General features: G+C 40.1%; 1 long non-coding RNA gene across 1 annotated transcript in view; it reads right to left on the reverse strand.

Annotated features, from left to right (window-relative positions):
• Positions 1-13,514, reverse strand: part of LOC149464692 (uncharacterized) — a 67,476-nt gene that overhangs the window by 42,082 nt on the left and 11,880 nt on the right. The window contains exon 2 of the long non-coding RNA XR_016312341.1: positions 10,140-10,365. This is a non-coding gene — a long non-coding RNA (uncharacterized LOC149464692). The remainder of the gene's footprint in view (positions 1-10,139; positions 10,366-13,514) is intronic.

Raw genomic sequence — 13,514 nt, forward strand, 5'->3', positions numbered from 1 at the left:
GTCTGTCCCTGAGTAACAATTCTCTGGCACTCAGTAACAATTCTGTCTGTCCCTGAGTAACAATTCTCTGGCACTCAGTAACAATTCTGTCTATCCCTGAGTATGAATTCTGTGGCCCTGAGTAACAATTCTGTGTCTGTGCGAGTAACAATTCTGTGTCTGTGCAAGTAACAATTTTGTGTCTGTGCGAGTAACAATTCTCTGGCACTCAGTAACAATTCTGTCTGTCCCTGAGTAACAATTCTCTGGCACTCAGTAACAATTCTGTCTGTCCCTGAGTAACAATTCTCTGGCACTCAGTAACAATTCTGTCTGTCCCTGAGTAACAATTCTCTGGCACTCAGTAACAATTCTGTCTGTCCCTGAGTAACAATTCTCTGGCACTCAGTAACAATTCTGTCTGTCCCTGAGTAACAATTCTGTCTGTCCCTGAGAATGAATTCTGTGGCCCTGAGTAAGAATTCTCTGGCACTCAGTAACAATTCTGTCTGTCCCTGAGTAACAATTCTCTGGCACTCAGTAACAATTCTGTCTGTCCCTGAGTATGAATTCTGTGGCCCTGAGTAAGAATTCTCTGGCACTCAGTAACAATTCTGTCTGTCCCTGAGTAACAATTCTCTGGCACTCAGTAACAATTCTGTCTGTCCCTGAGTAAAAATTCTGTGGCCCTAATAACGTTTCTGTGGCCCTAAGTAACAATTCTCTGGCACTGAGTAACAATTCTGTCTGTCCCTGAGTATGAATTCTGTGGCCCTAACTAGCGTTTCTTTGTCCCTAAATAACGATTCTGTGGCCCTCATTAACAAGTCTGTGTCCCTGAGTAATGGTTCTCTGTCCCTAAGTAACTTCTCTCTGTCCCCAATTCTCGTTTCTGTGGCCCTAACTCTGTCCCTGTCCCTAGTACAGAGCGGTCTGCCTCTGTTCAATGACTGCAGGCAAATGAAGATTTCCAAAATGGCCGCTATATATACCTCGACCATTACACAGTGCTGGCTGGCTGGCTGCTGATTGGCTGATGCGATCACATGTCGTTGAGGAATGCATTATGGGGCAGCGCGCCTTGTCTGCGCGCCTTCCCCGACATCCCCGCTCCGTCGCCGCACATGTCAGCCGCCATTTTCGGAAAAATTTCGATTCGCGCGTCCGAATTAGGCTGTTTTTCGGATTCGGCACGAATCGAAATTTTTCCGATATTCGACTCGAATTCCACTTCGGATACTTCGATTCGCTCATCTCTAATTATATGTTTACTGTTTGAGCACTTTGTCACTGAGTTGCATTATATCCCGCATTTGGGATTCACTGTATACACAGATTGGTGTATACATTTTTAAGCACTTTAAATTTCGTTGTTGTACCTATATCCCGCATTTGGGAGTCACTGTGGACACGATTGGTTTTTATCCCGCAGAAGGGACTGGGTTTATTTTATGTGTTTATTTATCACTGATATTTTATAGTTCACTAATTGGGTCCAAGCATAGGACCTTTCGTGTGGATTCACATATGTTCACTATTTTTCACGTTTAATATATCACTGGTTTATTTATCATCATTTATATAGAACATATATTGTTATATATTTTATTATTGCATGTTTCAGTCTGACCTTTTTGTTGTTACTATATATTTTTTTACCTCATAGTTTGTCATGGGTTTTAAGTCTACTCTTGTCATGTTATTTTTGTACTCATATTTGGATTGGGCTGCCTTCTGTTTATTCTACTTTGTTCTGTTTGACAATGACAATAAAAATTTTCAAAATTGAAAGTGACGGTGTAACATTTTTAAATTTTCATTTAAACTGTTGTCTATTTTACTATTTTGACCAGCTCTGAGGAAAGGGACTCGTCCCCAAAACGCGTCAGCTAGCTGATCAAACTGACAGTCGGACACCCCGCCACTGTTATGGCCATCTCTACCATTCTACTAAGCTTTCCATTTATGCCATGTTTGTGAGTATGTTTTCATCCTCTTTACCTTTAATAAACCTTGGATAATGCACTAGGTGTTTGCGCCTCCTGTTTGCTCTTTTTCAGTTGTTGATTTCCCTATCTGAGGAAGGCAGCATCTCCGAAAGGCTATCCAGAGGCAATTTTGGTCCTGGTTCCCCCGCCTTTCCTTTGGCATTTGATCCCTGGAGCGCTGGATAGTTTATTCTGTTATTTTACTATTTTGCATGCAGAAATAAAAGTGGAAAGGATGAATATTTTTTCACTTTGGTTAGCTAGTCTTCACAAAAAAGTTAAGTGAGGTATAGAAGGTAAACATAATCTGTTAATTAAACTAATCCCTGTGCTACCCTTTCTGGAATACAGCTCCTGGTGGTACCGATATCTGACTGTTTCCTGTCCATGCATATTACTTAAATGGACTTTGTCACTGCAATGGTGACCCAATAGGGGACCTTTAGGTAGCAATTAGTACAAGATATATTGCTAGGAAGGGCCTCATACAAAAAGGAATATAGATGCATCACATATACAATTATATAATAAAGTGTTCAAGTTCAATCAACTAATATAAAGCAGCCTTACAGCCTTACTTATAATGCTGAATGGCATCAGGGCCTTTTTCCATGCCTACGCATTACAAGAATTCTTGTGCATAGTATAGATTAGATCCTAAAATTCTGTAAAACTGTCAGCAGAAACTAGTTTCATCTATATTAATATACAATGCTGTACAGAGACTTTATAAGAACAATAATAATAAAAAGAAGGACAAAGACGTGAAAAGAGAAGAGAAAAGAGGATAGAGCTCTGATCTTGCCCTATTGAGACCAGGCAAATATCTTACTGGTCAATGGATCTAGAAAGTGGCTAAATCACGAAGGTGCCACACCTCCCAGACTGCATTATGTTTTTCCACAGAACTTTAAGTCTGGTGGTAATTACTTCCATCAATTCCACTTCCTTAATTCTCTCATATAACGCTGCTTGGGTTGGAGGCTCTCTTTTTTTCCAGTGAAGCGCTACAAGAACCTTAGCTGCTATAATGATATGCCTTAAAAGCTTCTATTGAGGTTTAGAGAATTTGGGGGGCGATAGTCCTAATAGAAATAATCTGGGTGAAAGCGGAAACTCTGACTCCAACAGAGTTTGCAAGAAAGCCTGTACCTTTTTCCAGTACGGTGTTTTTCAGGGCCATGACTAGATTATATGATATAGAGTTTCTCGAGCACGTTAGCATTGCCAACAACGATCGCTCATATGTGGATGAATTTTGTGGAGGAGGTCCAGGTTAAAGTACCAGAAAAAGAGGAGTTTCTAAGCATTTTCCTTGTACAAAGACCAGATTTAATTTTTTGACGCCTGAAGCCAGACTGTCTGCAAAGTCTTCAAGGGCAACTCCTAACCCAGATTCTCCTCCCACTTTAGCATATAGGCTTGTTTACTTGAATTCGACACAGGGCTGTTAAGGATTTTAAAAATATCAGATATGAGCTCTTTTTGAGAGGGGCCACCTTTTGATAAATTTTCAAACATCATAGCAGTAGAGAACCTCAAAGAAGGAGTAATGGTTAAAACACAATGTTGAATCTGGAGATATCTATAAAGTGCATTAATGGGTAGGTTTTATCTATCATGTAGTCGATCAAATGGCAGCAATTTCTTGGTAGCTACATTAACAATTTGGCAATATTGAAACAACTTGTTATTCATCCAGGCTGGGTCATTGCAACAGTCAGATTCTCTGGCACTCCTGGATTGAATAGAAACAAAGTCATAGGTGAGGCCCCTGACATCAAGACATGTTTGTGTCTCAGAGTATTCCACAGATTGGGGAGAAAAGCCATGGAGTGGAGGAGGCTATGGGAATTAACAGCAACAATTTCTCAATTTCAGGCCCAATAGATTTCTATTGTAGCTACCAATTCTCTTCAAAAAATGTCAGGGACTGCACACATGATGAAAAGGGACTGGAAGCAGCCATCCTACAGTACTCATCATTGGGATTTTAGAACACTGTACCTTGGAAAGCACAGCATAGTGTACTGATCTGTATTTACACATCACACTGATTTCTTCTGACTCTGATGATACTTCCTGTAGGTGTCCTTTAATCTAAGGGTGTTTAAACCCAAGAACAAAATTTTGATATATTGTGGCTTACCAGTTTTTAGATGTGGTGGTCGGTTTAAGGCAGCCATAAATGGCTCAAAAGTTCAGCGTTGACCTAATAAATTTCGATCTATGTATGGCGGCCTGGTTGTACACAACAATCAATTGATGATTGTACAACCAACGTGCCAGGTTTTTCCTATGAATCAGTGCCACCAGCTACAGTTGCCAACACTGTTCATTGCACCCTGCTGGTTGAAAGGAAATAAAATTAATACAGTATGACCAGCCTTAAGTTTCTTTCTCCAGATTAAGCACAGAGAAATCACTGATCATTATAGCCAAAATCCCACTGTTCTTTGTGCACTGAACTGATATTTTATCAGGTTATTCAGCTTATCAGTTTCCTCAACTACTTTCTGTGAAATGCAAAATGTAATGTTGATGAGAAGTGGAGGAAAGCAGCCTAGTGACAGCCATGGTTCCACCCAGAGACACTGTGGAGTGAGTGTAGCTACCCTAGGACTGGAAATATGTTATTCACAGGATTACCAGGTGAAATAAAGGAAAAGAGGATAAAAAACAAAAGGAATGCAGCCAAATTTTTGTTTTTTGGGTTTAGGATTGTTTTAAGTGTTAGGGCCATGTTAAAGTGATTGTAAATCTTCCACTTTTCTGTCCCATAGCAAGCTGCCTGAGAACAAGCATCTTTGGGTACCTGCAAGTACATGTGCTGGTTTTCAAATCAAATAATTTGTGCCTGAGAATGACCAATGATTCTATCCTCAGCTGTACACAGGGACTTGAGTCCTGTGCCTGGCACTAAATTCCACCCCCTGCCATTTTACCTCTAAATATGTAACAATCAAGAAGAGCTTGTGACATTGGACAGTTGATTGGCAGGGAGCAGATCTTGCAGCTAGGAGGGGGTGGACTTAATCTCAAACTGGTAAGAAGACCTGGACCAGTAGGATACAGGTTGCTCCCCATAAACAAATGCACTGATATAAAGACAAGTATGGGCTCTTATATACACCCAAATGTGCTTGCACTTTTCCTATAATGTTAAGTTGGCCATGGATGGATCAAAATTCAGCAGGGACAGGATGAATTTTGATCCATCTATGGCCGTACCCATTCAACAAATGTAAATTTAACAATAGACCTCTGTCGAACAGGACTGTTGGAAAACTTTCATTGTCAGAATACAATAGCACAGGGGGGAAGATTCTGACATCCATCTTGCTTGTGTGGATGGGAGAATCTGTGTGTTTGTGTGTTACGATCAGCACTCTGGCTGATCAAAAATATAAAAAAAATCTATGGCTAAATTTGGTTCTTACTTATATATTTTAATATGGGGTGCCTAATGCAACAGAGGGTTAACTAGTAAAATGTGCTGAATGCACATGCATGACCACAACTAGTGTAAATGCGTCCCAACTTTTTAAACATAAATCTAATCCAACCACTAGAACACGAATCAATCACTCTACAATCAAACAGAGGAAACACATCCACAAAAACCGCTTGCACTTACAGATGTTTTTATTTTTGGAGTGTTAAGATTTTGCAACAGTGTTGTTACCTGTATCTAGTTTTCAGTCTCCGGTAGTGTTGCAAAACTGCTATTATTGTATCCAGCTCGCAGTTACCAACAGCACGCTGTTACTTTTTTGTAGTTACATTACAGGGTATGTTAATTTAAAACTACAAGCCAACAGCTGCTAAGATTGTCGGGACTTGTATTTTTTTATTAATTTTGACAGCTAGTGGGGAGAATATGGGTATAACATTGTAACATATTGTGAAAGATAAACGTATCCTTTAAATAGGCACATGGGAATAGAAGAATTGTCAGCACAGTGGCATCATCGACACCCTCAATTTATGGCTACCTAGCTCCACTAGTTACTTTTCATGGACAGTCCTGATTTGGTTGTTACTTACTTTAGGGACCCCTTTCAACTCAAACATGTAACATTCTCCTTGCTCTTGTACTGAATTACACCTTGCCAGTGAGTCCTCTTCCTCTACTTGCTGTCCTCCACCCTGCTACTCACACTCTCCAATCTTTGTCAGTAACCCCAGGGCCGTGGATAAGGGGGTACCACCTGTACGGGGCCCAGGCCAGTAGGGGGTCCCAGGCAACTGGATGAATCGGATGTGGGCAGGAAGGGCGATTGGCACAGCGTGGGGTGGGGGAAGTTACTGGAACCAATCCCTTGTATGGCTCTCTCTGCAGCAATTGAAAGCTGGCTTCTTCTCCTTCCCGCTTTCAGCTGCTGCAGAGAGAGTCATACAGGGGATTGGTTCGAGTAATTGCCCCTTTACCTCACCCATCACCCTCCCTGTGTGCCATATGTTTCCCCCTGCTACCCAGGCCCCCCATGTACCCCCACCCTGACTGTGATGTTGGTTTCCCTCCTCTCCTTCCCATCAGAAGCTACAAGCACAATCCTTCGGGATGGAGAGTAGGGGAAGGGTTCGGTAAATATGGCACATTTACCAGCTCTTTCCTTTCCTGAATGAACACAATGAGTGATTGGTACCGGTAAATCACTGTGTTCAATCATAACTGAAGCATAGTAAACTGAGTTTTTTTTTGGGGGGGGTGCTGTCAGGTTGGCTGTATGGGGCCCCATGGTTTCTAACAGCAGCCCTGAGTGACCCCATGGTGTTCCCCCCTCTTCCTACCATTTTGCTTCTCTGGTAATATGGAATTAAATCTTATGAACCCCATTCCATCCCATACAACCAAGCATTTTAAAGCCTGATTACTTCATTAGTTCCAAGACTCATGATTCAGATAATACACAATTCGGCTCCATGCACACTAGCATTTTTTTAAGCTCTTAGAAGCTAAAGAGTGTTATCCTATATGTCCATGCACACTACTTTAGGCTATTAGCCTTTTTTTGAGCTTCAGCGTCTAAGAGCAGAAAAACAAATTTTTTTGTAGAGTGTTTTTGGAGTATTTTTCCAGCAGAAAAAAATACTAAATGCTTTTTTATAGCTTTTTTCTACATGTACTGTAAAAATGCTACTAAAATGCTAATGCTCCTAAACGTTATTAAAATGCTACTAAAAAAACACTATTACCAGTGTTTTTTATCCAGCCTTCTTTCAAGAATTTTTGCGCTTTAAAAAATTGCTAGTGTGCATGGAGCTTTCATGTATATTACCTACTAAACAATGTTTCACTGCATTTTTGTGCCATTAATTGCTGAGGAGTGTAACCATACTTACTTCTCTATTTAAGTCTTTGAGTTCTGTAAGAAGTGTGCCATTTACACACACTGCTGTTAATATCCTTGGGTTCTCTTTACCTAATAATTCTTTGTAATCTTTTCTATCATCTTAAAAAAATATATAATAATATAATATATACATAATTTATAAAAAAAAATGCTAAATGTTTGAAAAATGCAAAAAAAAAAACCCCAAAAACTTGTTTATCTTGCCAGAAATCTTGTGTGCTGAAAAAATGATAACTTACTGTATTTTCTGCCTGACTGTTTTCAGTTACATTGTTCCTGGCTATCTGTGCAGACAACAGAATCATGAACCCTCTATATTATGAAAAAAATAAAGGGATGGAATCCTGTAGACTTGTCCTGTTTCTGTTTTCCTGAGACAGAAGGGTGAGAAAGCAACATCTTCTTAGTGACAGAACGTGTTAATGGAAGGATCACAGGTGGAATTAAAGGGAGAAAAAACTGAAAAAAACAAATGCAGTCATTACATCTAGGGATTAGTCAGCTGCACTATAAAGGGATTAATTAAGTTTTCTGTTAAAGTATTGAGTATATTATCATTCTTATTTTTTTGATTTAGCTATGTTTTATCTATGGTGGACATTTTTACTTGACTTTTTACTCAACAGTTTTAATTTATTAGGCTGCCCTGTCAGGAGGGGCATGAAGTTACAGAGGGCCTCCACCCTTATCATAAAAATTACAACATAGGAACCTTTAGTAATGTTTTCTACAAGCAGATATTTATAGATAACTGCAAGCATATTATTCTTTGTATACCTTATTTACGTTTCCTTCCCATTCTTTTTATGGTGGCCACTTTCACTAAAGTTCACACCTATGCAGGTTGCATTTGAGCTGTTTCTGCATTGCTTTTTGCGTTGCATTTTGCAGCTGCGTTTTTGTCGTGTTTTTCATGCGGGTGTTTTTTTTAATTTTTCTTGTTGCTAGGCAAATTTAAAATGCAAAATGCATCACAAATGCATCAAAAACGCAGCAAAAATGCAATACATGCTTTTCTGCAGCGTTTCCATTGAAGAATATAGAACCAAAAATGCTAATTTTTGCGTTCAAAAAAGTCCCTGACCCTTTCCAAAAAAATGCATCGGGTGAAAATATGCAGATGTGAACATGTCCCATAGGAAATCATGTTAAATAGACTGTACTGCGTTTCTGCAAAATGCAAAACGCTGCACAAAATTCTGGTGTGAACCTAGGGTAAGAGCAGATAAATCCATCTCCTTTTACTTCCTGGAACTCTACCTGGAATGATAGGTCTGCCTTCTAGAACTTCCCACGATTCAGCTGTGAGGTCAGGGTTATATCACCAGTGCCTCATTCAACAAGGAAGTAGAAAAAGAGCGATTTGTAAGTTTAAAAAATATTTGTTTAATTATCGAATGTAAAATGATTTCATGCAGAGCTGTATACTAATGTGATTTTTCATGTTTTTTTTATAATACTCCCATGCAACACAGTCATGACAGGCAGGGATGAGCTTGGGAGTGTTTGGAACCCAGTGTGAACCCACGTGAGAATCTGTTACCTGTCCTGGGTCAATCATTTGCAACTGGTGTATTCCCTGCCCTGTAACATCACATATTGAAGAGGAGCCCAGTACAATGACTGTTTCTTAGTGGACTCACTCACATGGGTTTGGACTAAGATTTGAACACCCCTGATCTTTTCCCTAGTTATCACGACTGGGTTGGACTATTCTATTTCCCATTTAAATGAAAAAACGAGTATCATCCATGATGACAGGCCTCACAAATGAAGATCCTTCAGGCTGGGTTCACACTGATGCGGTGCAGAATTTGCAGCGTTTTCTGTGCGAATTCTGCACCGCATCAGAATCGCACCCCATTCATGCGAATTGATGCGGGTGTGTATGTTAAGTTAATAACACTCCGAAATCGGTCCGCAAAATGTGATGCGATGTACAGAATCGGATTGCATAGGTGTGAATACCCATGCCATCTTATTCTAGTGCAGACCCAAAAAAGGGTCCAGCACCTTTTTCTGTGTGGGTGCAGTGCAATTTGAGCCATACATAATGTATGGCTTCAATCACACCGCACACAATCGCATGTGATTTGCACAGGAATGAGGTGCGGTTCCTATGCGAATCACATGCGATGTACCGCACCACATATGTGTGAACCTAGCCTCGTGGACAGCTTGTCTAATCATTTTGTAGTGGATACCTGTTCCAAATGCATAACAATTCATGAATCACTTCTGCTCTTCAATTGATTTTTTGTATTTTGCCAGTACATTACAGTCAAATGTATCTGCTATGAAATGAAAGTTTTTACAAATAATGGTAAAGCTCCACAAGTTCTACCATATATAACCAGTCAGTGAGTAGCATCATTATTTTGGCAATTCATTTCTCCATCTGCTGAGTCAAGGTTACCACTTATATGAGGATAACTATTGTATCTCTACCTGTAGGGACTTAGGCTAGGTTCACAGTAGTGTAGATGGAAGTCGCTGTGTGACCTGCACTTCGTACCGCAGCTGCAACCATCTGCACACAAAACATGGGACCCACAGGCAGGTGCCACTAATCTTAATGGCACACCGCCCACACTGAAAAATTGCACCCATACTGGGAACCGCGCTGTAGTGCAGTTCCCAATGCAGGCTGCGATTTATGGAAAGGTGCTTTTCCATGCGGTTTCAATTGAATGGGCTGCTTTTCCCGTGCAAATGCGGCCCGCGCAACACACAAAGATGTGAACCTAGCATTAATTTGACACTAAACTGTGGTTTAAAAAAAGCAAATCTACTGAAGTACCGTATGTATTCTTACCTTTCAAAAGTTCCTTCTATTACTCTCAGTCTCCACCAAATCTCCAAATTCCTTTTTTTTTGCCGTTGTGATCCAACTTCTTGTTAGAGGGTGGGTATGTTCGTTCTCCATGGTCTCACTGTACAGTATGTAGGAATGTAGCCACCCTCTCTTGCTTGCAGGGAGAAAGACTGTGCCCACCTCCCGAGGAGGGGGGGGGGAGGCAATGGATCTATAATAAAGCACACTAGACGTGCAAAATGAAAAAATTAGTTTAGTTTCGTTTCAAAATCTAACACATTTTGTATAGTTGCTTTTGGTAAATTCATTCAATTTGTTTTCGGGATTTGTTTCAGTAATTCGTATTCTAGTTCAATTCGAAAAAATTTCAGCCAGATTCGAAAAGTAATTCACATTCCAAAATGGTTCAACCGAATTCAAAATTGATTCAACAAAATTCGAACATTCGTTTGCAATCGAAAAGATTTCAACCGAATTCTAAAAAATTCAACCGAAATCAAAAAGTTAAGCTGGCCATACACATGTAGATTTTCATTCCAAGAATATTAGTTTCAAGAATATTCATTTGATTTTCCAACCAATAGTAGGGTCAAATTGATGTTTGTTTTTGACAGCAGTGACAGAAAAATTTGATGGGGCAGTAACAAAAATTTTTCTCAATCAAAAGAATTTTCGGTTAGTGTATGTGGTTCTCATTCAGAAATCACATTCATTTCAAAATTGAATGTTCAAAGCAAAAGACAATTTTCAAACAACATTCGTCCATTCATCGAATGTGCAAAAAATTTTCGTACAACTTTTCTTACGAATATTCTCGGCTGAAAATTTACGTGTATGGCCAGCCTAAATCAGGGGAAAATAATTGAAATCTAGCTATACACATGTAGATTTTCTGCTGAGATAATTTGTTTCAAGAATATTTGCTTGACTTTCTAATCAGTAGTGGGGTCAAATCAATGTTTGTTTTTGACAGCAGTGATGGAAAAATATGAAGGGGCAGGAACAAAAACTGTAGCTGCTGACTTTTAAAAAGTGGACACTTACCTGTCCCTCGATCTTGCGGTGTCCTCTCCGCAGCCCGTTTCACCCTGTGTTCCCAGCGCTGGCATCTTCAGTGTGGGCACCCAGTTGTGACAGCTTGCGGCTTCACAGCCGGCTGCTCAATGAGCATGCGCAAGTAGCGCTGGGCTTTCTGAATGGTCCCATAGTCTTCTGGGACCTGTCACATGTCCGAGAAAACTATGAGGAGGGAGGGGGGAGGACAACTTGTGCTTCTGATCGCCTTAAGCGATAGCATCGGAAGTGGGAGGGGAACCTGTCAATTTTGGGTGCCCTTCCCCCCGCTCCCCAAAAGTGCCAATCCTTAACGGGGAGCAGGGGACCAGTCCTTAAGCAGAAAACTTCCCCTTTATTTATGATTTCAAATGTTTGTTTGATTTTGTTTTCTAATTCTTTTTCAATTTGTTTTCTAATTCGAATTTGTTTTTTAAATTGTTTTTCATTTGAATTTCGGGCAAATTTTGTTTAGTTATTTCGGATTCATTTAAATTAGTTATTTTTGTCATTCAGAATTCTGATAAATCCGAATCTCTGAATAACAAAAAAAATTGTCTGAAATTTGTTTAGAAACAAAACAGATCGCACAAGTCTAGTGCACACAATGTAATGTATGTAATGTTTGTGGTATGTGCTAAAATAGTACCGATAGTTGTGGTACTCTGCAGCAAACTGAAGAGTTTTACATTTATACACAAATATGGGGCTAACAATGGTGAAGGAAAAATGTTCCTGCATTGGTGGTGTCACTGACAGGAAAAAGGGTCTTAGCATTAGCCTCTATGCACACTGGGTGTTTTGATAATGCTGGTAACGTTAGCTGTGTAAAGTCACGTTAAAAATGTGAGTTTTTCAGCTTTTTTTAGCATTTTTGCATTAGCGTTTAGCAACGTTTTTCACCGTTTGTGGTTTTTAGTGTTTTTTTACAAAAAAAAATTTTTTTTGGTAAACAAAGTCCTAAAATGCGGGTTTGCTGCGATTTACTGGGTTTTGGAGTGTTAGAGCGTTTTTACAGCTAAAAAACCCCTTTAGAAACCCACTAGTTCTGGGGGTTTTTTCCAGCCAAAAAATGTCCCTGACAAAAAATGTTGATTACAGTCTATGTGTGTATGGACACATAGGATAGCATGCTGTGGGGGGTTTATTAGCTGTCAAAAAAAAGTCAAAAGCCTAAAACAGCAGCAGTAAAAACGTCCAGTGTGCATGAGGACTTAATGGGGTCACTGGAAGGAAAAACGTCCCAGCATTGGTGGGGTCACTGAAAGGAAAAAGGGTCTTAGCATTAGTGGGGTCACTGGAAGGAAAAACGTCCCTGCATCAGTGGTGTTGCTAAGAAGAAAAATGTTACTGCATCGGTATCAGTGGTGTCAGTCTGAGGGGTACTGCTTGGCATTTATGTCAGTGGGATGAAGGAGAGGAGATGGGAGGTGGCCTCTGAGGAATATAGAGATTTAAAGGGATCTAATAGTGATCTGAGGAAGGAAGGGGCTCTAAGGCCTTGTTCAGAGGTGTCATTGCTGCACCTCTGAAATGTGATTTGTGGTGGATTGCTTTTCAAACACCAATTGACAGGCAGTGATTTGTGTCCTCCATCGTGAGCGTAAACAGGCCCTATGGGAAGGAAGAGGCTAAGGGCCCTTTCACACAGACGTTCAGTCTAGATCTATTTTTCAGATGGATCCAGACTGAACCACAATGTATGTCTATAGGCAGATAGATGCAAACGGGTGATCATCTATTTACATCTGCCTACATCTGTGTCCATTGGGTCTGTTTTTTGTTATGGTAAAACGCTACATCCTTTTCTGTTTAGACGGATCTGAATGGATGTAAACAGATGTCGTCCATTTCTGTCCATTTTTAGGAATTAAACATTTTTTGTTTATACTTTTGTCACCTTTTTGCAACAACATTTGTAAAAAAATAGATGTAGGCTGATCTGTACTGAAGTGTAAACCGATGTAAACTGAACTGAACTGAAGACGGATGTACAACTTACTGATGTAAGTTGATGTAAAGCAAATCTTTTCCTCGCAAAAGCATGACTGAACAGATTACACTCGAGTGATGGACTCTTGGGGGCTCTGAGGAGAAGTGGAGAGGTCTAGGGCTGAGTCGTCTCCCCCCATCTGTACACTCATAGTCCCAGCTTGGCTGTGGCAGGTAAACTGGTATTTGGTCGGTGAAAGATATTGCTGCTTGAGTTTTGGTGACAAAGCATGTTGGTCTGTTAATGGTTAACAGTTTGGTAATAAATGTTAACATTTACTTCATAATTAACCACTTGCCCTCCAGAGGATTCCCTCCCCCCCCCCTTCC

This window comes from Staurois parvus, unplaced genomic scaffold (genome assembly GCF_062004578.1).
Source record: "Staurois parvus isolate SC_StPar_1 unplaced genomic scaffold, SC_StPar_1.0 ptg000149l, whole genome shotgun sequence".
NCBI classification, from domain to species: Eukaryota; Metazoa; Chordata; class Amphibia; order Anura; family Ranidae; genus Staurois; species Staurois parvus.